General features: G+C 34.3%; 1 pseudogene; it reads right to left on the bottom strand.

Annotated features, from left to right (window-relative positions):
- Window positions 1-14,283: 14,283 nt before the first annotated feature.
- LOC114489756 overlaps window positions 14,284-16,433 on the bottom strand; it is a 28,904-nt pseudogene continuing 26,754 nt past the window's right edge.

The following is a 16,433-nucleotide window of genomic DNA, read 5'->3' on the forward strand; positions in this document are numbered from 1 at the left end:
TTATCATTTGTTTGTTTTAATAATAACCATCCTAGCACATGTAAGGTTCTGTCTCATTATTTGATTTGTGTTTTCCTGATGATTAATTATGTCAAGCACCTTTTCTTATACCTACTGGTCATTTTTATGTCTTCTTCAAAGAAATGTCTACCCAAATCATTGCCCATTTTTAATTGGGTTACTTGGATTTTTTGGAGTTGTATAAATTCTTCATATATTTTAAATATTAACCCTTCATCAGATATGAGTTTTGTAAATACTAATATTTTCCCATCTCATAGGTCATAGTTTCACTTTGTTGATTGTTTCTTTTGCTATGCAGAAGCATTTTGGTTTGATATAAACTAATTTCTCTACTTTTTCCTGTTTTACCTATGTCATATCCAATGCCTTTTTAATACATGTCTTTGAGTTATTTTTGCTAAAAGTAGACTAGATGCAGAAGACAAAAGACATTTTATGTATTTTTATGTGTATGAATGATATTTTCATTTGTCTCCATCATGTGTCCTTTCTATATATATTCCTACTCTCATTATCAAACTTTTCTTCTCCATTTCTTTATATACATCATATTTCATATATTATTAAGTATTCGTTATAATGTGAACACCCTTTATTCTGGGATAATAAAATCAGTAAAACCCTGAATACTCTTACTTCATTAAGTTGTATACATTGATTTTTTCCACATTTGTTCCTGATGGTCAATTAATTAAAAGAATTTTAAAATTTAATTATTTTGTGTAAAATTTTCACCAGTATTTTTAAAATGCATTTTAACTTATTTAATTTAGAAAATACCTTAAGTTTCATACCAAAAATTAAATTATGATTTGTAATTCTGATTTATTACAACCATGTTTTTAATTTTTTTCTTTTTTACCTTTCTTTTATTGTTGTTCAAGTACAGTTGTCTCCATTTCCTCTCACCACTCCCTCCCACCCCAGCCCTCCCCATTTCCTACAAATTTTGGACTAAGAAAAAATCTTTTGAATCTTTTCGCTATTTTTTCAAAAGTAAAAAGACATTTGTTTTCAAAGTTGTCTTGATTATTTCTATCTTAACATCTTTGAATATCAAATATAAAACTTTATCTATCTTAGTTCTGGCTGTGTGACTGAGTTGGCTGGAGCATTTTCACATACACCAAACATTGCTGGCTCCATCCCTAGCTGGGGTTCAGAAGGGAGGCAACTAGTCGATGTTTCTCTCTAACATTGATCTCTTTCTCTTTTGGTGTCCCCTACCTCTCTCTCTAAAATCAATAAATACATATTCTCAAACGAGGATTCGAAAACAACAAAAACTACAACAAATAAAAAAAATACTACCCATCTTTCAATTTTCCATACATTTGTTTTATTTGAAAAGCTTTTAAAGTAAATGCTCATCCAGAATGATAGGTGAATTCAACATTTTACTGTATTAGTTTTCCGCTAAATAATGAAATGCTCTATTTTTAGCTAATGTAAAAAGAAGTATTTTTTCTTCCATTAGAAAAATCATTTAAAAAAATCTTTTTTCCCTGCCTTCTATTCACTAAACTGTGAATAACATAAAAAAGAAATTTAAGGATAATTCTATTTGTTTTTCTTAGAAAGTATACTGTGAAATCAATATTTTTATGCTAGTCAGGTCTGCTTTGTGGTTGATATCTTGGGTTGTCACAGCCACCACTAGCTGGCTAAGTGTCACACATTGATGGCAGAATTCCAGTGTGAGATGTGATAGTTTGGGAAAAACACTGAAAATTTTTTACACAGACCCACAAAATTCACCAGTATACCCTTTGAACATGTTTTAATTCTAATTTCAAAGTGTTGGTTTCATTCCATACACATGGCATTGTGCTTATCACTGAAGAAACTCAAAGATCAATCCTTAATTTTACCTTAAAGGTTTCACATATCTCACTAATTTATTGTGTCTTTGAGCCCTCTGAATAGCCAGGAGCAAGTGATATATCATCCATCTGATGGATGAGCAAACTCGTACGTTAGAACAGGACTTCTCAAAGTGGGGCCAGGGGACCACTTTCATTCCTGAGCTGCTGATGAACAGTCCAAAGGGAGATATACGTTAACTGAGAGTAAGTGTTCAGAAACTTTAGAGCACTTTGTCAGAGTAACTGTATATCTATTGAATTAACAATAAAAATGAGGTTTGTATTTCCTATGCCTTTCAAATTTTTTCCAGTAATTATATTTTTTACTGTATTTTAAAAAAGTTTGGTTTGTGATGAATGGAAAACTGTTACTTCCCCAGAGAATTTAAGCAGCACTGACCTGGAAGGTTATCAAGTAAAACCAAGGGCATTATTCAGTTACTCACCCCTCTGAGCTACTCCAGAACAATATATAGATTGTTTATAAATAAAAGAAATACTCATGGAAACACCAGAAAGTTGAGATTTACTTGGTTTTGTATAGAGCTTGGACTTAGGTATTTGCAAAAAAACCCAAAATGAACAAAAAATCTTCATAAACAACCAATGCAAAATATGAAATGTATGAATCTAGAGTTTAGGTTCTAGAATCATCTAGTTCTGTTCTACTTCATGTTCCATATAAGAAGTAACAATGATCACCGGGCAAATTTTACTTCTTCACAAGTGAGCTTCTGTGAAGGCTCAAACTTGAAGGAATGATATTTAGCAGATGGAGGCTCCATCAGTGATGATGTTGGTAATCACTATGGTAACAGTTACCATGGTAAAGAAACACCTCCAGCAATGGCTGATGTAGTGTAAAAAAAGGCAATGCAGAAAATGTGATTGCTTTTGTAGCTGCTTTGTGAGTGCATGTACAGATCTAGGGAGGCATGCTTCCATTACCTTCCTTTTAATTCTGGTGTATTCTTTCATAGTTTGTTTGGTTTGGTTTCATAGTATACCCAAATGAAAGTATCCAAAAGCCCAGCTTGAAGAGTCATATTCAATAATTTTAAAATCTTTATCATCCAGCCTAGTTCAAGTTCCAAGAAAATAATTTGAAAGTCAGAAGCTCTACTAATTTCATAAGGAATTTTTACAGGAAGCAGAACATAATTAACAATAATCTAAAAGTCTAGCATTTTCATATAAAATTTTCACTCCATCAAAGGTTAATATAGTTGTATGTGTGACTGAGTAATTCCCAAAGATTTATTACTGTTTATTTAAACTGAACAGCGTTTCTGAAAGCTTGAATGAAAAAAATGAAATGAAATTATTGCATTCCATATTTCTTTATTACAAATTTAAAATAAAAAATGAAATAAGACATTACTTAATCCAATTATTTTATCTTAATAAGGGAAAAACAAATTAGTCTCAGTTTCTTGGGGAAGAAACTAACAAAATATTCCTGGCCAGTGTTTAAAAGTTTTGTGCAAAATGAGATGATGAAACAACACAGGCTACTGCTGATCGCTCCATGACAGCTTTGGAGATGCCTCAAAAGTGTTAAGATAGTTAAGGAATCCAAGCAACTAGCGTAAAAACAGTGAATTTCTGGCAACTTACTTGCAGTTATTCTAGAGAAATGCTGGTTAACAGGTCAAGAATGGGACAGTTTTCTTAATGTGCTCATTTTCTCTTCCCTATGTTGTCCTGAATAAATGATTAGTATCCTTATCTCCATCACAAGTCAAAAAGAAAAAAAGTGAAGAAAAACTACCCAACATCACAATGTGAACATAATGCACGTTCCTGTCAGAGAGGAAGAATTAGATCTGGTCAAATTGGCTAGCTACTGGGTATTCTCTTGTTTAATCCTCTCATCACATACTCACTGATAACTGATTTAACCAGAAAGTAATAAAATATAAAAAGGCTATTGTAAATCAATAATGCCAGAAAATTCCATGAAAGAAAAGAATACTTTGCAGGGGCAGGGGTCCAACATAAAGAGACTGAAGCATTCAAAGGCCTTTGTCCTGAGGTGGCACCCCAACCAATTTACTGAATTTAAATTAGAGACAGAGGTTAAGGTTCAGGCACTTAACCCTCCCCCCAGTATGCCACCTGTACCTTAGAGCACGATCCCACTTCCCTGCTTGAAGACATAGCTCTAACAATTACTCCTCTTTCCTGCATCATCGTTTTTGTTCCTAGTAGGAACATTACCATAAACATTCAAAAAGATAATATTTTTTCCATCTTAAATTAAATCTTAACAACCTGTTCTATAAGAGTTTCAGGTCTAATTCTCTTTCACTTCAGAGCAAAAGTCCTAGAAAGAGCTAGCATAACTTCCAGTCCACATCCTTCCTCTCATTCCCTCTTAAATCCATTTCAATCAGAGTTCACCTTTTCCACTCCTCTGAAATTGCTCTAATCAATTTTGCCCTTTCAACAACACTCTCCTTTGATGAAAAATCTAACAGCCAGTCTTCAGTCTTTATTTTATGTGATTTAATAGCAATATATGACCAAGCCCCAGTTCGTGGCTGAATGTCTAACTCACTGGCCTCTCCTCAAACTCCTCTGCTGCTATCAACTGTTCTCCAAGGTTTTTTAATGTTAGAGTGCTCCCAGGTACTCAAAAAGAGCTCTTTGATGCTCTTTTTAAAAAAATATTTATGCTTACTTCAATGGCAACTCATTCGACCTCAGAGTTTAAATATGACCTATCTGGTGACTATACTCCAATTCACATCATCAGAGTATAACTCCCTCCCAAGCTACAAATACTTATATAGACTGCTAACTTGAGCTTTCTTAAGATCTCAGTAGACATCTCAAACTTAGTATGTCTAAAACTCAACACTTGATTTCCCCCAAATTCCTTATTCTCTAATATTTCCCAACTCTATTGATTTTTACCCTCTCTTTCCACTTAATTCTCTCTCATAACCACACACACAATCTACCAGTGTCTATCCAAAATCTAACCACTTTCCATGTGTCCACTGTTAGCACTCTTGTCTGAGCCACCATCATCACTTGTCTCGATGGTCTCCTGACTTCTATTCTTAGACTGTAACAATTTATTCTCCACAAAAGCTTATTTTCAAAATTTAAGTCATTTCATGTCACTCTGCTATTCAGAAGTCTAAAACAGCTCCGCATTCTCTCAGAATAAAAATGAATGCTCTTAAAAGTCTGGATGGCTTTGAAAGATCTATGGTGCCCTGATTTCCCTTCCTAACAATGCTTATTAGTGCATTCTGTGCTAGCTACTCTGCCATTCCTGCTATTTCCCAAGTGAGGCAGGTACGTTCCTGCCTGAAGGCCTTTGCCATAGGTTCTCCATCTGCCTAGGTTACCCAGTAGTCTCCCTTATCCTGGATTCCCTTTCCATGTTTGTTACCCATTGCCAACCTCCATCCAAAGATATTAAATGAAAAATTTCAGAAATAAATAACTTATAAGTTTTCAATTGTGTGCCATTCTGAGTGGTGGGATGAACTCTCACACAGTTCTGCTCCATCCCACCTGGGACATAACTCATCCTTTTGTCCAGCATCTAAAAGCTATATATGTTACCTGACCATCTCAGTGATCAAGTTGACTGTCATTGTATCCTACTGCTTGTGTTCAAGTAACCATTACGGTAGCTAATAATGGTGACAAAGTGCAAGAGCAGTGATGCTGGAAATTCAGATACACCAAAGAGAAGTCATAGAGAGCTTCCTATAAGTGAAAAGGTGAGTACAGTACAATAGGATATTTTGAGAGACAGAGACCACATTTGCACAGTTTTAAGTAGAGTACATTATTATAATTGTTCCATCTTATTATTACTTTTTATTGTTAAACTTTTACTGTGCATATTTATAAATTAAACTTTATCATATGAATACATGTATTATAAGGTAGAATATACACAGAATGGGCAAAAAGTAGGTTTACAGTTGTTCTTATGGAAAATAATACCATAATTAAAAAATAATAATACAATAATAAACTTGTATTTTACTTACAACTGTAAACCTACTTTTGACACACCACGTACATGGGCTTTGGTACTAATCTTCATTTCGGGCATCCACTATGGATCTGGGAATGCATCTCCTGTGGATTAGCAGGGAATATTATATTTCCTCCAAATGTACCTTCTGTCTGCAACCTTTTACTCTTAGACAATCATGTGTTAAACTTTTTCCTGTCTTCAAGTCTCTACTAAAATCAAATCATTCAGTATCATTTATATTTGTAAGGGGTACCATACCCACATCACTGGCATTAGTGTGCAAAATTAAATAAATAAATAAATAAAACCTCAAATTAGAACTCTAAGTTAATAAAAAATAATTTTCAAAATCAAAAAAGGTATTTATAGGTGAATATAAAAGGTGTTTTACTAGTTTCTATAACAGATCACTTAATATTCAAAGAAAAAATAACAGCAATGTATTGCAAATTTTTAAATATCTAGAAGTAAAATGAGTTTAAATTATAGTACAAAAGACATGTGCTATGCTAAATTTGTGTGTCTGTTTGACTGGCCACAAAGTGTCTAAATTAAACATTATTTCTGGATATATCTGTGAGGCTCTTTCTGGATGAGATTAGCCTTTGAATCAGTGGACTAGGCACAGTAGAGAACCCTCCCTAATGTGGGTGAATAATATCCAATTCATTCTGAGTAGAACAAAAGGCAGAGGAAAAAGGAATTCACCCTCTTTTTCCCCTGCCTCTCTGCTTCAGAGCTGGAACATCCCATCTCATCTCATTTCACATCATCTTTTCTGACCTTCAGTCTCAGACTGAATTACGCTGCTGGCTTCCCTGGGTTACCAGCTTGCAGGCAGCCAATTATGATGCATTTTGGCATCTATTATTGTATGAGCCAATTCCTCATAAGATCCTTTTCTCTGTGTGTTTCTCTAGAAAACCCTAACTAGTACAATGGGGCATGGGAAAATGCCCTTTTATTATTTTCAGAGTCTTAAGTGATATGTAAAGTGCATAATAATATATTTTCTGGGAGACTATAATCAGTTAAAATATGCATATTGTAAACCCTGGGGCTGCACTCTCAATATAGTAGCCACTAGCCACATGTAGCTACATACATTTAATTTAAATCAATTAGATTAACATATGCTTTTAGTTTCTCTGTTCCATAAGTGTTCAATAGCCTGTTGCACATGTGGCTAGTAGCTACTGAACTGGACAGCATACATCTGAAACATTTCCATACTCACTGAATGTTCTCATACATAGCATTGCCTTAGAGAATCCACTGAAAAAAGGAAACAGAAAGAGCCCTGGCTAGTGTGGATCATTTGGGTAAACCATTATCCTGCAACTGAAAGGTTAAGGGTTCAGTTCCTGGTCAGGACACAAACCTGGGTAGCGGGGTTCCATCTCCTGTCCAGGTGCATATAGGAGGCAAACAATCAATGTTTCTCTCTCTTCCTTTCCCTCTGAAAGCAATGAAAAACATGTCCTCCAGTGAAGATTTAAAAAAAAGAAAGATATAAATAATAAACAAATATATATAATACAATGACACTAAGAATTACTTGATCCAAAAGATGACAGGAAAAGAGAAAAAAGTAACAAAAAGACATGAAATAAAGATAAACATAACGGGCCATGAAACAAAATTCAATAAATTTAAACTACACTAAATTACACATACTATGTTTTCTGATCACAATAGAATTATATTAATCAATAAAAACATTATTTTTTACATACTCAGAAACTTAAATATATATATATATATATAAATAATAGTCAAGGGAGATATAAATATATAAATTAAACAATATTTATATTATCTTACAATGAAAACCCAGCAGTATATCAAAATTTGTGTGGTGCAGATAAAGCATTTCTAGAGGAATAGTTACAGCTTTATATGTTTATATTAGGAAACAAGTACAGTCCAAAATCAGTAACCTAAGTTTTCACCATAAAAATATAGAAAAAGAAAAAAAAATTATATCCAAACTGAGTATAAAAAGGAAAACATTAAAAATAAGAACAGAAATCAATGAAACATAAAGTATACAATCAGTAAAGAAAATAAATGAAACCAAAGTGGCTGTATTAAAGAGACCAATAAAGTTTACCTTTAGCCTGATTGATCAAATGGAAAAAGAAGTCAAAGCAAAAGAGCAAAATCAGGAAAAAAAGACAGGGCACCCCTTAAGATCCTAGAGCCTAATATTTCTGCCTGTACATTTGACAATCTAATTGAAGTAGACAAATAATTTGAAACCACAAATTATCAAAACTGACACAAGAAATATTAGAAAAATATGAATAGCTATAATGGAACATTTGAAACACAATAAAGTACACAAGCATTGTGCCTGCTCGAAGTCATGTTGTTTAACTTACAACCCAGAGTGTCAACCAACAAAATAGGACATGTGCTCACTTAGACAGAAAATCCCATCTGAGTTAAGAAATCACAAGAACCTCTAAGAGTATTCATAAAATCTGCCAAATATGAGATTTTCTCTGAAAAAAATAGGGGGCATATCCTCAATAATAAATAGAAAGTGTAGAATAATTTTAGGTAGCAGCTAATGAACTTAACTAAAAATATGTAACACTTTTTTAGTAAAATTTTTAAACTATTAAATATAAATGTTAAAGAATCTGGTTAAATAGGTGGATGTCAAGTTCATAGATGGAAAAACTTAATTAAAAAAATATGTTCCCCTGCCTGGTGTGGCACAGTGGATTAAGTGTTGGCCTGCAAACCAACAGGTCACAAGTCTGATTCCCAGTCTGGGTACATGCCTGAGTTGCAGACCAGGTCCCCAGTAGGAGGCATGCAAGAGGCAACCACACATTGATGTTTTTCTCTTTCTCTTTCTCTCTCCCTTCCCCTCTCTGAAAATAAATAAATAAAATCTTTAAAATATATATGTTAATTTTGGTCAAGCTAAACTATAAATTCAGTGCAATTGCAATTCAAGTCCAAAGATTTATTGTTATGTTTCATGAAACTGATACTGAAATTCATACAAAGGAGAAATATCAACAAATAACAAAGAAAAATGTGAAAAGGTAACCAAAGAGGGAGCAGATCCCCTATAAGTCCTGCATTTGGCCCTGCATCAACATAGCAATAAATATATGCAACAGACAAATAAATAAGTTAATAAAAATATGAAAGTAATAAATACACTTATCTTCTATATCATTATTATAGTTTTCATTATCTGAGTTATTTTTTAATCATTTCATTAATTTCACTCCTCCATTAGAAAAATATGTTCAGTTGGGGCACAGACTTACACACTGGCCTATATGTTTAGCACCCATCACAGTGCTTATTAACTACTTGCTGAATGAAACAGAAAATATCATTAGGGTATCTGATAAAGTTTGAACCACAAATCAATAGAAGTCTTTGGGGAAGCTACTCACCATATATATATATATATATATATATATATATATATATACACATATTTATATGAGACCACAAAGTGTCAAGTACACAATTCATATCATACACTAACATGAATTACAGATGGATGTAAGGCCTAAATATCAAAGGTAAAAGCTGAAAAACTAATAGGAAAAAAATGAAATAGTACCTTTATTATTTTGAGGTAAGAAAAGAACTTCTTAGGGAAGAATCCAGTGAAGTTAATACTTTAACTAACAAAATCATCCAAATAACTAAATAGAAATTCAGAGAAAATAATATGCACATGATTCCTATTAAAGATATACAATGGAAAATTAACATGTTTCAATTTAAATTTATATTTTTCATTATTATCCATTCATTTTGGATATCTAAAAACTAACTTAAAATTTAACATGCACAGCTTTCCAAACAGATTATCTAATACAGTGTTTTTAAATGAGATAATTGAAATGATTGCTTTGTTTTCTCTTGATATTTATTCTCAGTTCTATATTATTATAACAAAACCCCTAGCTGTTATTCAAGGATATCCCAAAATAAAAGAATAGAAAAAGGAATAAAAAGAGAAAGGGAAGGGACGAAAGAGGGGTAAAGGAAAGGGGAAGGGGAGGAGGATATTTCTTCCAGCTACACATAACCATGGGGATATAGTCAAGCTAAAGGAACGTGAAAGGACATAACATGAGCAACTTCTGGGTCAAGCCCTTAAAAGGAGGGTAAGTATCCTTCCGTGACCTCTTTCCTTTCCCATGCTGTAGACTCATTAGAGTGTGAGCTCTCTGGATCATGCACATGAGAAAAGCACTCTCCAAAGGGGAAATATACACAGGATAGAAAGACCATAGCCACCAAACCATTTGGAACTTTGAAATGACAAAAAATGTCTCCATTTTGTTTATGAACAATTGAATAATGTGCAACCAACTCTGAAGACTTAGTTTACACAAAGATTACATTAAATTACTAAAATAATTGCTTGGATTTTAGAAATCTGATTATATATATACTTTTTTATTTTTTATGTAGTAAGCTATTATGGTTGGTGATATTTCCTTCCATTAAATATTATAAGTATTATACATAATGAGATTTTCTACTTAAAGCTTTCATGAGGAATCTTAGGAGTGTAAAGATGCTTATTTGTTCATCTAATTTTAGTAAGCACAGTCACCTAAATTGCTCTGGTTGCAAGAGAAGCCAGCATGACAGCTAAAAGAGGTGAAATATAATAGTGCTGACTTCCTTCATGCCTTCATGGAAAGAATACAAATCAATAAGCAGAGAAGAGGCTGCATACGTTTTTAAAAGGAAGTAGGATAAAAGGAGCTTCTCACTATAATTTAGAAAACCTGATTATCATGGACCTTTTCTACAAAGCAATATTCCATTGAATAACAATGTCAGGGTAACATTATCTTGTTACTACAAAATGAAGAACTTGTCTGTATTAGAATGTATGTTAGCATAAAAGGTAAAGTTCAAATTCTAGAAAAGTATTTTGCAAACACTGAAGTTTGAACAAGTACAGGATATGACCTAACATAGCAGTCAAAGCAATATATTCTCTTTAGACTGTCATGTGAATGATACGTTACTTTGAATTTCTCATTTTTTTCTAGAAAAACAAATAATTACACAAGAACAACGATTTGTAGTTTTAATATAGGCTTATTTAACCAATAAATAATGCATGGAAGTGTAAATAGCAGCATCCCAATTGAACACTTAATTTTTTTTACCTGACAAATCTTCAAGTTTATGTCTTTGAATGTTTTTATTACAAATTTAACATTCCATGTTAATATTTGTATTTGCATTCCAAGTAAAGGTAGTAAGGGGTATAATTTAGAATGAGCTAGTACTTGAAATTATCATACTGTTAATAACAAATTTTAAAATAAGAGCAGTTAACAAGTTTGTAAACCCAAATACAAATGTTTTGGAAAAGAAATATATATATATATATATATATAACACATAACAAAAAGTGAAAATTTCTTCACCAACTCAACTATCACTCATATTCTCCCTCCTGAATCTTTTGTGCTTATACAAATTAATCTTACCTAATAAATAGAGCTTAAGGAATTAATTTTTCAATAAAGCTTAAGTCATATGTAAGATAATAGACTTTAAATTTAATTTCTTCAAGTAATAATGACTTGATTTATTTTTATCATATAGAGAGGAGGGCATTGGGAGGCTATGTTAAACATTTACTTATTACCACATTCTGTATACTTCAAAATAAATCAGGAAGATTTATTTATTTCTAGGTAATAAATATAATGTAAAGCAAAATGTAGCAGACCAAAAGTTTGAGGATGTATTCTCTTCTGTGGTTAAGGTTGAGTGTTCCTCTTCTCATCTCTGTGAAGACCAGGAAAGATCTGCACCTGAATTAGTTACTGCAGCATAGCTCATCTGAGCAGCTACCATACATGTGAAGAGGCAACATGACCGAATATTGAGTCCTTTTTTAGGAGGCTGAAGGAAGTCCTCAGTTAGAAGAACTGAAGGTGGTTGGATAGAGAGTTTTTCTAATGTAAACTGTGCATTCTGAATTTAGAGTCAGAGCGTGGAGATAAATGAACAAGCCAAAGCTCCTCAGAGAGCCTGTGACCCAGTGTGACCACCTGTCTTTACTCCCTCTCCCAGCCTCTTCCTGGGCTGCCGGGAGGTGGCCTCTTGCACTTCCTCAAACTTAACAGGTAGATTTCTGACTCAAGGCATTTGTGCTTGCACTTTGTCTAATTGGACACTTGACCCCCAGATAACCAGGTGGCTCTCTCCCTTTAATGTCACCTGTTATTTAGTGAGAAAGGCAAGGAGAAAGATCATTATTTTGTACTAGTTTTTCCCCAGACCCTAATGCAGTACCTACTATACTTGGCTTCATCAGAGGTTGTGCAGAAAGGAAGCAGGAGAAAGCAATAATAAATAAAGTTGTTCCTTCCCAAGAAAACACCTCCTAAATTTTGGCTTACTACCTTGCTGATGAAAAAGTGCAGATCTAATGCTCTTTGATCTGATAAATCCATGGCAGCATTCATTCTCCCTGCAGCTGAGCTGGGCAGTAGAAGGTAAAAGGGGGCTGAGAACTTAATCCCCTTAATTCAGACATTAATTTTCATGCTCAACTAACTCTTCTTATCCTGATTAAGTTGACAATAACATAAGAGGTCTGTCCAGAAGGAATCCAGCCATGTAATATGAAAAATTGAGACATTTATTGAAGAAGATACAAAATTCAAGAAATATTGTACATCAAACAATGATGCCCAAGTCCTCTTCAAAGTAGGCACTTTGGGGACTCACACAGTTCATCCAATCACCATTAGCTGCCCCATCATATTTTCCTGAATCTCACTGACAGTGTGAAATTTCTTCCCTTTCAAAGATGATTTTAGTTTTGGGAAAAGCCAGAAGTTGCAGGGTGCCAAATCTGGGCTGTAGAGGGGCTGAGTCACCTGGGTGATTTGATGTTTTGCAAAATACTCTGCATGAGACTTGTTGCATGAGTGGGTATGTAGTGGTGATGAGGCTGCCAATCACCAGTTGCTCATAGTTGTGGCCTTCTGAATCATCTGAATGTTTAAGCTTAACACAAAATTTGATGCAAATTTGTTGCTCTACTTGTTCAGTTATTTTGAATGTGATGATCACACAGTACACACGCTCACTCAACAGTGTCTACAAGTTTATGACCCCACTGACAAGTACAGTGGGGTCATTATTGTTCAGGCATGCGCATTCCAGTCCACTCTCCTTGACTGACAGGTTACATCAATGTTGTGAAAACCTTTCTCATTATATTAACAATGGCTAGACTTTTTCCAGACAGACCTCATATAGTATAGGAATATTGTAGGGTTACTGTTAATCTACACATAGTATGAGATGCTACATAATGTGTATTTGTGAAGCAAGTGCCTTAAGATTGTGGTGCTCCTATCAAAAAGTTCAGGCAATTTATTGATTTAAATCATCTATTTTTGAATGAGGAAATTAAGAATCACAAATTTAGACAGGATGAAAGATGAAGGAGAGTTTACTAGAATTATTTAAGTCTTATCTTAAGTAAACATTTAAAAACTTGATATTTTCTTTAGATATAAAGGGTCTTGCCTCGATAAGAAAGTTTCTGAAATAAGGTGACATAAAAAGGGAAATAAGCACATAGAACAAAAGATAAACTGTAAAGCACATCATCTTGTCTTTAATATTGATCCTACTAATCATTCACTATATGTTTTGCATTATTTCTTCACTGATTACTACATTACGTTGGTAATAAAATGGCAATGGGTTTTGCTGAAAAATATCAAAAACAATAAAAGCTGACTACAGGAATTTTCCTTTATAACCATTATGAGCAATTTACATGCTCCTGAGGTAGCAGCAATTTAGATAATTAAACTATTCTGTATATGCACTAATAGGTAGAGAGCAAACAGATTTTTCTTATTGCACATTCACAGTAAGAAAAAGGTTCTGAACAAAGGTTGACTGAGCAGTTTGTCTCTGAAGGTCTCAGCTCACCCACAACTTAGATCTTCCTTTACAACTATGTACTTTCTCCGTGTGCATTATCTCAAGGAGATGATGAAAATTAAAGGAGTATGCATTAAATGTTTCTACATGGAGACATATTTTCTAGTCAGAGATTCACTCCTATTGATTATGACTTACATATTTAAGAAGAAATCTTCTCAGTAGCCCAGACTGTTATAGAGAATTAACCTGTCATAATAATAAATCAATGAAAGCATGGCCATTTCAGGACATAAAACAATAATAACTAGACTTGATATGAGCAATACAGCTTCAATTGGATTTTAAAGATCACCTATGTATTTTTTGAATATACAGTTCTTATTTCATCTTTAAAATATCACAAATAAGTCTGAAGAATCATCCAGCATCTTGCTGTTTCTATAGCTAGACAAATTAGATCTCTTCGGCTTGCTGAATTGTTCATTTTTCAGAGACACAGATACCACCCCCAAATTTTCTATACCTTTGTTTTTAACTGTTATAGCTTGCTGAATCAAAACAGCTGAATTTGATATAAGTTTAATGTCATTTCCTTTGAGAATCAACTCATCTTTCTGGGCTTGGTGTAGTGAATAATCAATGACAGATATCATCTGAAACCTGTGGATCTATTTTTCAGCCGAGAAATTTCTGATTTCGATAAGAGAACCATTCTCCTGATCTACAACATTGGTGGGGAAGTAAGTAAACACAGACCTCATCCTGTGACGGAAACCCAGTGTGACACCCGTGATCACGGCCAGTACATGACGGCAGAGAATGTGAAAGGCAGCCGCTTCCTTCCTATCTCCCCACCAATTGTCAACCCAGAGCTGTTTCTTTTCTTTCCAAAGAGACTGAGTGTTACACTGGTGTGATTGAAGTCCCTCCACGGGGTGCGCCTAAGGCCCTTCACAATAACTGTGTGTCCTTTCAGAGTGATGCTGACATTTTCTGGAATGTCAACAGCCTGATTGCTGAGAATGCTCTTTATCCTCTCAGTAGATGGGGATAAAAGATCTAGAGATCAGCTTTCTCAACAGCCTCATACTACAAACCAGGAAATTGAGATAGTAAGGTCAGAGAGCTCATGTATGGCATACTCTGGAATCCATGTTCTCAAATGTCTCCTTAATTACTACATGTCTTTTACCTGTAATATTTATCCTCCTCTGACTGACCCCCACCCCTCTGCCTGGTGAGATTTTTTCATTATCCAATACTCAAATAAAGTGTCGGAGGCACGGGCATTCCCATTACCATGCCATCTCCACTTACTGCTGCCATTACTTTTGTCCTTGTCATGTATCTCTACACCCAGAATTCTCATATAAAAATATTTAAGCCTGTTACAAATATTTTTAAAATCTGTCGCTAATTGTGGAGCCTGCTTGGATAATAACAGCATCTTATTAAGAACTGAATCTGTGTGCTTGACTGAGCCTCTGTCACAGAGAGGCACACAAGAAATGCTCCTCGGCGACTGAAACAGGAACATACATAACAAGCGTGATGACTTAAATACAAAAATCTGTTCTGCACTGGACAAGAAGAGCTTCTGATTAAATGAAGTAAAATGCAGGAGAGACAGTAAAAGGGTGTGCCTGGATTAAGTACCACTGCTGTTCTTTCACAGGCCTGTGTGATACATAAAATCTATTTTTCCAGGGTTTCAAAAAAGGACAGATTTCTTGGCAACTGGACAGGTATATATACACCCCAAGTAGAAGAAAAGCAAAATCTCATTAGCATCTAGTTTCTGAACAAGCAATCTGCACTAGAAATAGGGAGCAAAATAACTTCAGGAATATAAAATCATCAACAAAGATTGAAATATGAGAAATCAGACATTGAGAATTCTATGCAGTTAGGCTATTACCCCTGCTGTACTAAAGATAGGTAGAAAGTAGCATGGACACAGAAGTGCATTAGGGAGTAACATAGCATCAGGGAAAAAGGAGTCTGAGAGACCACAAGCAGAGCAATTTCCACTAGGCATACTTTTCTAAACTGTTACTGTACCTTCCTGTTGGTCCTATGGACTATCACCTTAGGAACTTCACACACATAGTGACATCATCCAGGGACACAATCTACAAATGCTCCCAGTTTGGGTGATCTTCCCCATCTCATCCTTTTTATGCTCATCTAAACTTTCATCACCATCCTTATACCAAACAGTTACAAAAACAGGCAAAGTTTTAGTCAAATGCAAAATATTATTCAGCTTTTATTATCATTGGGTTTCAGATTTATGCATGTCTTAGGAACAGAGACATTGTCATTTTTTGTTTTAGACTATATTTTTAAGGCATTTCAAAAGCAAACAACATTAATACACAGACATAGTGTCTCACTCAGGAGAAGTGAATAGATTTGTTTGCTGTCCTGCACAATAAAGCAAATGTCTTCCTCTGGGACAAAGGTTGAGCAAGTTTGCTTGAAGACTATTAAAGGATGGTGATTCCCTAAGATCAAAGTTTCTTCAGCTGTGACACAGACCCACTGTATGGGCACAATTCACCTAGGTGCTCCAGGTTACCTCCATGGAACTTGGAGGGTAG

The sequence above is a fragment of the Phyllostomus discolor genome, chromosome 11 (genome assembly GCF_004126475.2).
Source record: "Phyllostomus discolor isolate MPI-MPIP mPhyDis1 chromosome 11, mPhyDis1.pri.v3, whole genome shotgun sequence".
In the NCBI taxonomy this organism is placed as follows: Eukaryota; Metazoa; Chordata; class Mammalia; order Chiroptera; family Phyllostomidae; genus Phyllostomus; species Phyllostomus discolor.